We start from the raw sequence: 12100 nt of genomic DNA on the forward strand, positions 1-12100 counted from the left end.
ACTACCTCAGCACTATTTATAACCCAACAGCATCCAAAAATCTCTAGTAATAACTCCGATCAATATACTTTTTTTATTTGCAGGTCACGGGAATAATCCAGCTTTTCTTCCCTTTTTTTTTATCTTTTCTACACATCTTCTCCAGTTGTATAATATCTCTCCCAATCAATGGTATAAAATCTAGAGAATATATCCTCCCTAGACTTCACTTAACGTCCGTATAAAAATAACCAGAAAATCAACCATAAACCCCGTAATATTTCTTCCATGTTTTATCGAGAATAAACCCAAATCTTCCCATATTCGTGTGCATGAATCAATTACCTTCCATGTTTTAGTGAAACAGGATTATTTCAAGTCAAATCCGAGAGAAACTCGGCAAAACTCATGTCCAATTCTTGCCCTGAAAGTTGCGTAGCGACAAACTCTATTTTCCCGCCAAAACAAGGTGAATAAGAAGGACACCCCTACCCAGAGTAGGGGTGAGAATAGTAGATGCCCCTTAGCCAAAACTGGGGTCCGAATAACAAATCTCCTCTGGGGGTCCAAATAGCACTTTTCGAGCAACTTTTTCCACACAAGTGTATTTCTTTAAAAACACTTACAAACACATAAAACACTATAATAAGCACACAGTCGAGTACAAACAATACAGAAATTGAGGACAAATCAGACACAAAAATGTATCTATCAAGACGCTTTCACTCCCCTCAACCAGGTTATTTCTGATTTCAACATCATCATAGTCGAAGTTTCACGAGCCGCAGGAATTTCTCAACACGAAGCCGTACATGTACACCGAAGACTTCAAGAGCACGCTACAAAGATACATTCACATATTCATCCATGCCATCGGATCAAACCGAAGAATAACTGGGGACTTCTTACCACATCTCATTCCATACGATAGTCCAAGATTCAGAAGATGGTTCGAAGGATGTCGCTTGGAACAAAGTCCTGGAATACTTGATAGAAGCACATCGGCAACGGAACGTCTCCCTATTTCATCTGGGGCCGCCAGAAGTTTTCGACCATACAAGCATTCACAACACATCATCATCACGATCAGAAGGTCCAGGCACTGAACAACCTAAAGCCGAAGATGGACCGACACCGCAAACACAATCTACAAGATTAACCCTGACATGATCGTTATCGAGCATATATTCCATCCATCCGTCCCAAGAATGCAATGAAGTTTGGTAAATTTTGGAATCCACTGGAGAGATACTGTAGACGAAAGCGCGGATACAAACGAGCAACAGAAAACAGAAGAAGGTCAATACCTCTTTTCATACGGATGGAGTTTCTAGAGTTTTGCAGAGAATAAAGTTCCCTTCTTGCTCCATGAACGGGAACAGATGACTCGGCACGACTATGTTACCCCGGGCCCACAACATCCCTCCTGAATTCTTCCTGAGTTTCACTGTCGGGCCGTTTTCACCTCCTAAACGAGCTCAAAACCTAAATATTCCCTCGTAAGGAGATAAGAAATTCTTTTCCGGTCAGATGGAGGGGCGGCCCATCAAAATCCGAGCTCGTACGAGAATTCTACAACGATTTTAGTAAGGAGCACTAATTAGGGTTTCGGTATCCCAAACCCTGATTTCGACAAAGTTGTCAGGCGCCATCATTACAATTTGATAACCGAAGTTCCAGCGTCATCACCATTGTTTGGTAGCCGAAGTTCTGAAACCAGTTTACACCATTCTGCGGACTGAAGACAGTTTCCACCATTCTGCTAACCGAAGCCAGTTTCCTCCATTCCAAGCCGACCAACGCCTGCGGCTCCCATTCCAAGCCGACCAACGCCTGCGACTCCCATTCCAAGCCGACCAACGCCTGCGGCTCCCATTCCAAGCCGACCAACGCCTGCGGCTCCCATTCCAAGCCGACAATCTACATCTCACCACTTCACGGTCTAGCCAGCAACACCATAAGTAGAATCTATGCAAGGCCTCCAACACGAGAACCATGAACTCTCCTTACCTCTCGAAAAAGGTTAATCGGGTCTTTTTCACCATCTTTTCACGATTTGTCATTTCGATTTTGTCCTCGCCTGTCACCATCTTATGCTTACCTCGCAACAATGCTCCTGCTCCGAGCTAAGCAGGGGACTTAATATTGATGGTGGTTTTTAGCTTAGGGTTAAAATCGTAAAACCTTACATCTGACATGACGTCACTAGGACCACTAGCGCATTTATTGAATCATTCAACACGCCTACGTAAGAATTACCATGGTACCTTTTTTTTTACATATATATGTGTCATGTTCCACGGTAGAACCCTTAGTATTGACCGACATCACCTGCGTACACCAAACCCTAAATTCTTACACCACCGTGCCAATGAAAAACCATGCCAGCCACGTATCCGCGCCAAGGAATGCCAACCAATCCAGCCGCACCACCGTACCAATGGAAAACCATGCCAGCCACGTCTCCGCGCCAAAGCATGCCAACCATGCAAGCCGCACCAGCGTGCCAATGGCAAACCATTCCAGCCACGTATTCGCGCCAAAGCATGCCAACCATGCCAGCTGCGCCACCGTGCCAATGGAAAACCATGCCAGCCGCACCACATGTGCCAATGGCATGCCGTGCCAGCCACACCTCCGCGCCAAGGCATGCCAACCATGACAACCGCGCCACCGTGCCAATGTGAAACCATGCCAGCCACGATTCCATGCCAAAGCCATGTCAGCCCCGCTACATGCCGCTGGCTGCCAAAGCAAAGGGTTGCGACAATCAACGACCACCCTTCCATCTTAGATGCAAATCTTTGCCGTCCAAGGTCACCAACCAACGCATGGTAACCTTTGGCCCAACGCCAAAACCCTAGTTTTGGCCACGCCTAAACCACGCCAAGGCATGCCGACCATGCCACATGTGCCAATGGCATGCCGACCATGCCACATGTGCCAATGGCATGCCGTGCCAGCCACCTTGCCGCGCCTAAATCATACCTTGCGGGCCTTTCCCTCACTCTGCCAAAACAAAGGCGTGCGACAATCAATGGCCACCCTTCCATCTTGGATGCAAATCTTAACCGTCCAAGGTCACCAACCAACGTATGGTAACCTTTGGCCCAACGCCAAAACCCTAGTTTTGGCTACGCCTAAACCGCACCAAGGCATGCCGACCATGCCACATGTGCCATTGGCATGCCGTGCCAGCCACCTTGCCGCGCCTAAACCATACCATGTCTTCCTTCCCCTTACAGCGGCCAAAACGAAGGCGTGCGACAATCAACGGCCACCCTTCCATCTTAGATGCAAATCATAGCCGCCCAAGGTCACCAACCAACGCATGGTAACCTTTGTCCCAATGCCAAAACCCTAGTTTTGGCCACGCCTAAACCGCGCCAAGGCATTCCGACCATGCCACATGTGCCAATGGCATTCCGTGCCAGCCACCTTGCTGCGCCTAAACCATACCATGCCGGCCTTCCCTTCACGGCTTCCAAAACGAAGGCTTGCAACAATCGACGGCCACAATTCCATCTAAGACGCAGATCTTATCCGTCAAAGGTTACCAGTTAACGCAGGGCAACCTTTTTGCTCGACGCTAAGCCCTAGTTTTGGTCGCGCCCAAACAATGCCAAAACCCTAGATTTTGGACACGCCTAAACTAGAACATATTAAAGCCATGCCGGCCATACTTTAATGCCACTGGCTACCAACGAATGGTTGCAATAATCAACGGCTACCTGATGTGGTTCTTATGTTGTTGTAGAAAGTGGTAGTAAAGTATCGTTCGCTCGGACTTCTTGAGATTGATTTCAGACTTATTAAACAAAAATATATACAAAATATGTCACAAGATCAAGAGGTACTGAGACTTCGGATTCCACCATTAATCACATTCAATTGGTTCATTTGATGACTCACAACAATTATAGCTCTTTTTATGGACTCTATTTCCTTGCAAAGGTAGATTTCTAAAATATTAGATGTAAATCACAAGCATGGTGTATCAAAAGCTCTTACGTCTAAGCATACACCATCAAACGAAATTACAACTAATTAGTGAAAATCATAAAACAATTAAAATAAGTGCAAAAAGTCTTAAAGAATCAATTATATTTACCAAAAAACTGTGATAAGGCTTCCTCCGTCGTCCCAGTGATGGGGTTTAGCTCATGATGTTAAATACTCGTTCAAAATAGTAATCCATGGCTCAAAAGATATTTTTATTGAAGAAATATATGGAAACAGAGTTTTGCAACGCTGTCGCTGCGTTACAGACTTAACCGTTACAAAGGAATAAGACTGCAGAGAGAACGATAGTTTGTTATTGTAGCAGAATCTGCGACTGTCTCCATGCGTCAATGTTTTTCGTCTCCTCCTTCAGCAGTAGCCGAGAGATTCTCTGCAATTCTTATTATCCGTTCCTGAGCCCTCTGTTGGCTCTCCTCACACCCCCAAAACTCTCAACTCCCTTCCTGTGACTCTAAACCTCTTATATATACACAACAGGTGAAAGAAATCACGAAAATATCTTCCCTTTTGTTCCCGGCCAAGCTGCGGTAGTATTTATCTGCACGCTTCCAACCTTCCCTGAGTTATCTAAACTCTCCACACTCGGTAACTAAATCCTGGAGAATCCAAACACAATATCCTCTCCAAAATTGCACGTAACTTCCAGAAGAACAACCAAACTATCCCAATACACTTTCATCTTTCCCTGTTTCGATGCAAGTCCGGTGAACTTCCATCTTTATCTAATCCAACTTCAATACCTTCTCTGTTTTGATGTACTGGATCATTCCCATTCCATATCCAATAGAAATTCCACTAAATTCTCGTCCAAATGAATCCTGAAAAGTTCGCAACTTGTTTTCACCCTGTTTTATCGAGTACTCTTATTTTATTTCAATTCTGGCACACGTAGTAGTCCCGTTTTGTTGTAACACTCATACCAAGTCAAACTGACGAGAAAATCCATCAAAACGCCGATCAAATCTGCCAAGAAAATCATCGCTGCTAACTGACTTCTTTTCCGCCAAAAATCTGTTTTCCCGAGAAGAAAGCCTCCATTTTTGCCGGCCTGAAGATCTACCTATGACGTGTTTAAACACGTATTAATCCTCCATTTAACTGAACGTATTGAAATCTCCCTTCCTAACCCATAAAAACTCGGTATTTAAATAATTCAGAATTATCGCGCCTGAAGAAAGTTTCCCGCCATTATCATATTCAAAAGGTGAAGGAGGTATGCGCGTTATCCTATGATGGGGTGCCAATAGCCGTGAGGTGTCAATAGCAATTAGGGTAGTGGAGTACCCCTTAGTGATTGAGATGCCCCTTATCTAAACTGAGAGCCCGAATAGTAAGTATCCCACAGGTGCCTATATCAACTTTTCGAGCCGATTTCTCCACACATGTTTATTTCTCCAAAAAACACCTACAAAGACATAAAATACCAAAATAAGCACCAAATCGAGTACTAACATTACAGCGAATTGAGACTAATATAGACACATAAATGCGTCTATCAAATACACCCAAACTTATTATTTGCTAGTCCTCGAGCAAATCTAAAATAGAAAATAAAATCCTAACTCATTGTCGCAGGCATCGTCGATTGCATTTAGCGTATGCAATAAGCCTTTAAACCCCTAGGTGGCTCTAGTGGCCGAGTTATAGTCTCGGGAGGGCTTACAAGAGATATACCCACAAAACTTTTACTCAAAACCCTAACTATCTACGCAGAACCTTGGAAGGCACTAAAGAATCTCCTTGGTTGGCATACTTATTGACTATAAGAGGAAGTACCCTGATGCGAAATTCCAATTGTTGTACACGAGTTTGCACTCAAGCATACTAAAATTCATATATAAGTGACAGAGCTCTACTCAGATAGTCGCACTATGGACATCAATATCCGGAGTCAAAACTAATCACATGGATAGATCAAGAATATGGATATAGAGAAAAACATAGATGGTTTTGATGTTTACTAAGTGAACGGCGTTTCTCATATCTGTCTCAAGGCCTCCGCCAAAAAATGAACCTATCCTAATGGACTGAGATACTAGTTTGACTAATATCAACACAGTGGTATATAAAAAGGAACCAGTGGTCGATAACCTAACTTTGGGTCAACACAACTGACATATACAAGGGTACCAGTGGTCGACTTTATTGAATTTATTCCTTTTGGTCAAATGGTCTGGTCATAATTTTTTTTTTTTTTTTCAACTTTTTTTTTCAACTTTTTTTTTTCTTTTTCTTTTTCAACTTTTTTTTTCATGGTATCTCAATCACTCTAATTCACCCTAACATTGGTAACAACTTGAATCGTGAGCCCCACCAAAACATTTAGAAACATATTTAAAAAGAAAAATAAAAACAGAAGTGAAAAGGACTCAACGAGATATGGCGAAACTACCATGTTATTTCTAACACCTGAGCTCTGTGCTTTTATGAATAGACTCTTTATATGTTTTCATCTAATCAGATTGGTTCCTCAACTCCTACAACCAAAATGCTTCCATCCACTTAGATTGGTTAGTGCAATCCTTAATAGGCATAAATTTCTAGGCTCTGGAGTTTACTTATTGCAACTAAAAAGTTTCTCCCATACCCCCAAACTTAAATCTAACATTGTCCTCAATGTTCTAAAGATAAAATTAAAAGCATGAATAAGGAGAAACTGTTACCATTTGAATCACAAGAGATAAGGAAAGATATTACCGTGTTGCATGAGATTGGGTTACCTCCCAAGAAGTGCTAAGCTTAACGTCTTCAGCCAGACATAAGAAAAGATTAATCACCTCGTATCATAAAGTAATAGCCGAAATATTTGTGGCTCATCAAAACCAAATAGAGCTATCACAAGTAAAAGGAATCTGCAACATGCCATAAAAATTGACAAATAAAGCGCACCCTTGTCTAGTTTCCTGTTTAAGACAACTACATCTAGTCGTGGTTCAGGTTCAGGCTCTATGAAAGGGTCTAGATATATTTTCATGCGCTGGAATTCCTCAAAGCTAAGGTCCGGTTCAGGTATTAGAGTCTGGAAAAACTCAAGTAAAAACTTAGAAGCACATAATAATAACCTGAATAATTGTGGATCCTTAAAGTCAATCAGTTTTGACTCACACAACTGACCACAATGAGAGTGGTGGTCTTCCTTAAAAAAATTTGTCGACCCTAATCTCCTAAAGTAATTAGGTTTAGTCTCAAAACTTAATAACTGACACATATGAAACTTACACATTCCCACAATCGGTTGAAAAATATTTGGTGGGAAAACAAAGTCAATCTGGATATCATAGCCTGGGTAAACCACATCAACCATAGGATGGGTTTCTAACAACTGAACTTCCTTATGGACATCACTAGGTTCAGGAAAACGTGTATGAAGATAATCTTGTAAAATGGTTGAGGCACATATGTCAAGTCCCAAGTGAGGGACCTTTCTAATAGTTAAAGCACATGGAAAATGATAATCACCCCCAAACTTAGAGTTTTTAGTGTCTCTAGAAAGACTAGTCACAACTTTCCTAATTTCAAGGTCATTAGATTCCTGAAAATGGTCAATTGATTCTTCTAAGTATGGTTCATCCTCACTCATCTCTACGAGTTCACTTTCTGTGTCTAAGACTAATGTTTCTAAATCGCTAGACTCTAAAACAATATTCTCCGAAAAAACTCGTTCCTCTAAACCATTATTAGCTTCGTAATCAAAAGGAAATACTACATCGTCTAAAACGGGGGCATCTCTAGTCAAATCTTCGTCCTTTTGAATAGGTGAATAATTATTAAAATTATTTGGATTTGAACTAGAAACATTATCATTATTAAGCTCAATTGGAGTAACAAATTCCTGATCACTATGCCTACTTATTTCAAATTCTTCATCAACACTATCCTCATCATAATCATCATTATAATAACATGAAAATGGTTGAACCTCATCTAAACAAGTAGTGTTACCAATTTTATCCTCTTCATCTTGATTATGTGAATAACTATCTTCATTATCAAAGGTACTATTGGAAACACTATATTGGAAATTAAGAGCAGTTATGTTCTGGGCCTCTAACAAAATATTTTGAGTCGACTCACATGACTTCCTGATTGAATCTAGGAAATAAAGTTCACTCGTTACATTGCTTTCGTCCATAACTAAGTTATTCATTTCTGCTAACTTACGTGTCGACTCAGCTAACTTACGTGTTAACTCTAGTAGAGAGGAATTTTGCTCGTATGACCGGTTGGCGTGTGGATAGTAATTGGTCTCACCATGATATGGACCATAAACTTCAAAAGGCTGATGTTCCCAACCATTATTCACACTATGGTCAAAGTAGTAACGTCCATTTTGAAACTCAGTCTGATATTCATTGTATTGGCTATTGTAATACCAGTTCGACATTCTATTGCAGGGGTGTGAGTTTTCACACAAAATAAAACCCACTGACAGGGGATTCGTGGGTGGATAGAGTCTTACCTCCCATACCAGACGGGCGATGAACCGTTGAAGACGACTCAGGCCACCGACTCCGATGCCAGTGCACGAACCCGAGGGGCCGAGACAGTATTGTAACTGTCGTCCTTCCCTGCAAACAATTGATATTTAATTTTGACCCTTCCTTAGGGTTTAAAAATAATGTCCAAGAATGTCCAAAAAGTCCAAAAATAAAAATGTCCAAAAAGGAAAAGAAAAATTACAAAAATAACACCCTATTTACAGTTTCTAAAAATAAAACAAAATAACTATATACAAAATCTTCTTCTTCACTCCTTTCGGATTCCTCTTTTCTTTCCTTCTTTGGCGATGCTTTCCTTTTATAACACTTTTTCTTCCCTTGTAGCTTCGCTCCAAATCTGAAAAGAATCGAAAAATACCAAAACACGTAAAAAAGAACAAAAAATAATAAAAATAAAAAGAAACCTAAAACAAATCTAAATACAAGTTCGCGTCGGCGGCGCCAAAATTGATGTGGTTTTTATGTTGTTGTAGAAAGTGGTAGTAAAGTATCATTCGCTCGGACTTGTTGAGATTGATTTCAGACTTAATAAACAAAAATATATACAAAAGATGTCACAAGATCAAGAGGTACTGAGACTTCGGATTCCACCATTAATCACATTCAATTGGTTCATATGATGACTCACAACAATTATATCTCTTTTTATGGACTCTATTTCCTTTCCAAGGTAGATTTCTAAAATATTAGATGTAAATCACAAGCATGGTGTATCAAAAGCTCTTACGTCTAAGCATACACCATCAAACGAAATTACAACTAATTAGTGAAAATCATAAAACAATTAAAATAAGTGCAAAAAGTCTTAAAGAATCAATTATATTTACCAAAAAATTGTGATAAGGCTTCCTCCGTCGTCCCAGTGGTAGGGTTTAGCTCATGATGTTAAATACTCGTTCAAAATAGTAATTCATGGCTCAAAAGATGTTTTTATTGAAGAAATATATGGAAACAGAGTTTTGCCACGCTGTTGTTGTGTTACAGACTTCACCGTTACAAGGGAATAAGACTGCATAGAGAACGATAGTTTGTTATTGCAGCAGAATCTGCGACTGTCTCCGTGCGTCAATATTCTTCGTCTCCTCCTTCAGCAGCAACCGAGAGCTTCTCTGCAATTTTTATTATCCGTTCCTGAGCCCTCTGTTGGCTCTCCTTACACACCCAAAACTCTCGACTCCCTTCCTGGGACTCTAAACCTCTTATATATACACAACAGGTGAAAGAAATCACGAAAATATCTTCCCTTTTCTTCCCGGCCAAGCTGCGATAATATTTCTCTGCACGCTTCCAACCTTCCCTGAGTTATCTAAACTCTCCACACTCGGTAACTAAATCCTGGAAGAATCCAAACACGATATCCTCTCCAAAATTGCATGTAACTTCCAAAAGAACAACCAAACCATCCCAATAAACTTTCTTCTTTCCCTGTTTCGATGCAAGTCCGGTGAACTTCCATCTTTATCTAATCCAACTTCAATACCTTCCCTGTTTTGATGTACTGGATCATTCCCAGTCCATATCCAATAGAAATTCCACTAAATTCTCGTCCAAATGAATCCTAAAAAGTCCGAAACTTGTTTTCACCCTGTTTTATCGAGTACTCCTATTTTATTTTCTGGCACACGTAATAGTCCCGTTTTGTTGTAACACTCATACCAAGTCAAACTGACGAGAAAATCCATCAAAATGCCGATCAAATCTGCCAAGAAAATCATCGCTGCTAACTGACTTCTTTCCCGCCAAAACTTTGTTTTCCCGAGAAGAAAGCCTCCATTTTTTCCGGCCTGAAGCTCTACCTATGACGTGTTTAAACACGTATTAATCCTCCCTTTAACTGAACGTATTGAAATCTCCCTTCCTAACCCATAAAAACTCGGTTCTTAAATAATTCAGAATCATCGCGCCTGAAGAAAGTTTCCCGCCATTATCATATTCAAAAGGTGAAGGAGGTATTCCCCCTATCCTATGATGGGGTGCCAATAGCCGTGAGGTGTAAATAGCAATTAGGGTATCCCTTATCAGTGGAGTACCCCTTAGTGATTGAGATGCCCCTTATCTAAACTGAGAGACCGAATAGTTAGTATCCCCTAGGTGCCTTTATCAACTTTTCGAGCCGATTTCTCCACACATGTTTATTTCTCCAAAAAACACCTACAAAGACATAAAATACCAAAATAAGCACCAAATCGAGTACTAACATTACAGATAATTGAGACTAATATAGACACATAAATGCGTCTATCACTACTCTTCCTTTCAAGATGCAAAATCTCGACCGTCGAAGGTCACCACCGAGCCGGCAAGTCTCCCAAGCTCAACTTGCCAAACAAAAACAACATGCTACATGTTTTCCATGAAAACACTCGAGACATCAACACATATCACAAACTGGGGGATGCTCATTGGGTATTGGTTTGGAGGTTTACAGCGTGCGGCGTACACTACGCCCGTTACAAGACAGTGTCATAAGGATGAGGCGGCTAGTAAATATAGGGAGTAATGGTAAAACGTTTTCTTTTATGGAACATCAATTCCAGGCGTTACCGGTTACCACCTCCTCTCATTTACTCATCTGTTTTACATTTCTTACGAGACCAGAGTACGTTTCACTTCGACTTGTATAAATAGGTCTTACCTATTTCCACCGAATAACAAGTTCTGGTTAGGATCATACAACACTCAGAAAACGTTTGCTAGCTTTCCCATCTGTTAGCTTCCAACTTTATGTTGCAAGTCACAAAACAACTACTCTTCCAGGATCAACTATTCTGGTCTCAACACTCTCTTCGCTTCCCTCTCCAAAACCAACCCTTCTCCTCCTCTTTGTGACCGAAGCAAGTCTGGAACGACCATTTCTTGGTTTAGGCCAGATTTTTACAGATTGATATTTTGAATCTAAAGTACTCCCTTGCAGTACATTGTTTAGGCTTTAGACTCGTTTCTCACCCACACACCCGAAATTACCGAAATCAGCAGAAACCGTTTTCACCCTCAAAAAGGAGGTTAAAAACGAGGTTCGATTTCCGAATAAGGGAAGCTTTCTCAAATTTTAAGAACCCCAATCAGCCCAAGCCAAAAGGCTCAATCTACTCTCTAACTATTCAGAGGTGAAGATCCTTTGACGCCACACTTAGAGTCGAATATACTTTACCTCCCCACTTAGATGCGAAAAGCCTTTGTCGTCCGTTAAAATGCGAAGAATCTTCGTTTCTACGCTCGAAGGTGAAGAGCCTCCTTCATTCCCCTTGAATGATAAATGCCTCTGTTGATCCGCTCGGAGTAAAACATCCGTTAAACTAAAGACTCCTCAGCATCACCCGAGGTTATTTGAAAAACCCATACTTCTTAGCGTTATCCTGGGTCTCGGGTGGCTTCAACAATACTAAGAGTTAGGCCTGTTTTATCATTATTCTTCAAGCCCGGCTAGGTTCTCGTAGCATTGAGTATGCGGTATCCGCACTCTACGACGTCTATGACTGCAACGACTTAGGACAAATTTCTATAGTACTGAGTTTTAGAGCATTGCTCGGTCGAACTCGAATGCGTTGCTATCTCAAGCATGTTTGTCAATATTAGTGATCAAAAATATAAGTATTGAT

Source organism: Papaver somniferum, chromosome 2 (genome assembly GCF_003573695.1).
Source record: "Papaver somniferum cultivar HN1 chromosome 2, ASM357369v1, whole genome shotgun sequence".
NCBI lineage: Eukaryota > Viridiplantae > Streptophyta > Magnoliopsida > Ranunculales > Papaveraceae > Papaver > Papaver somniferum.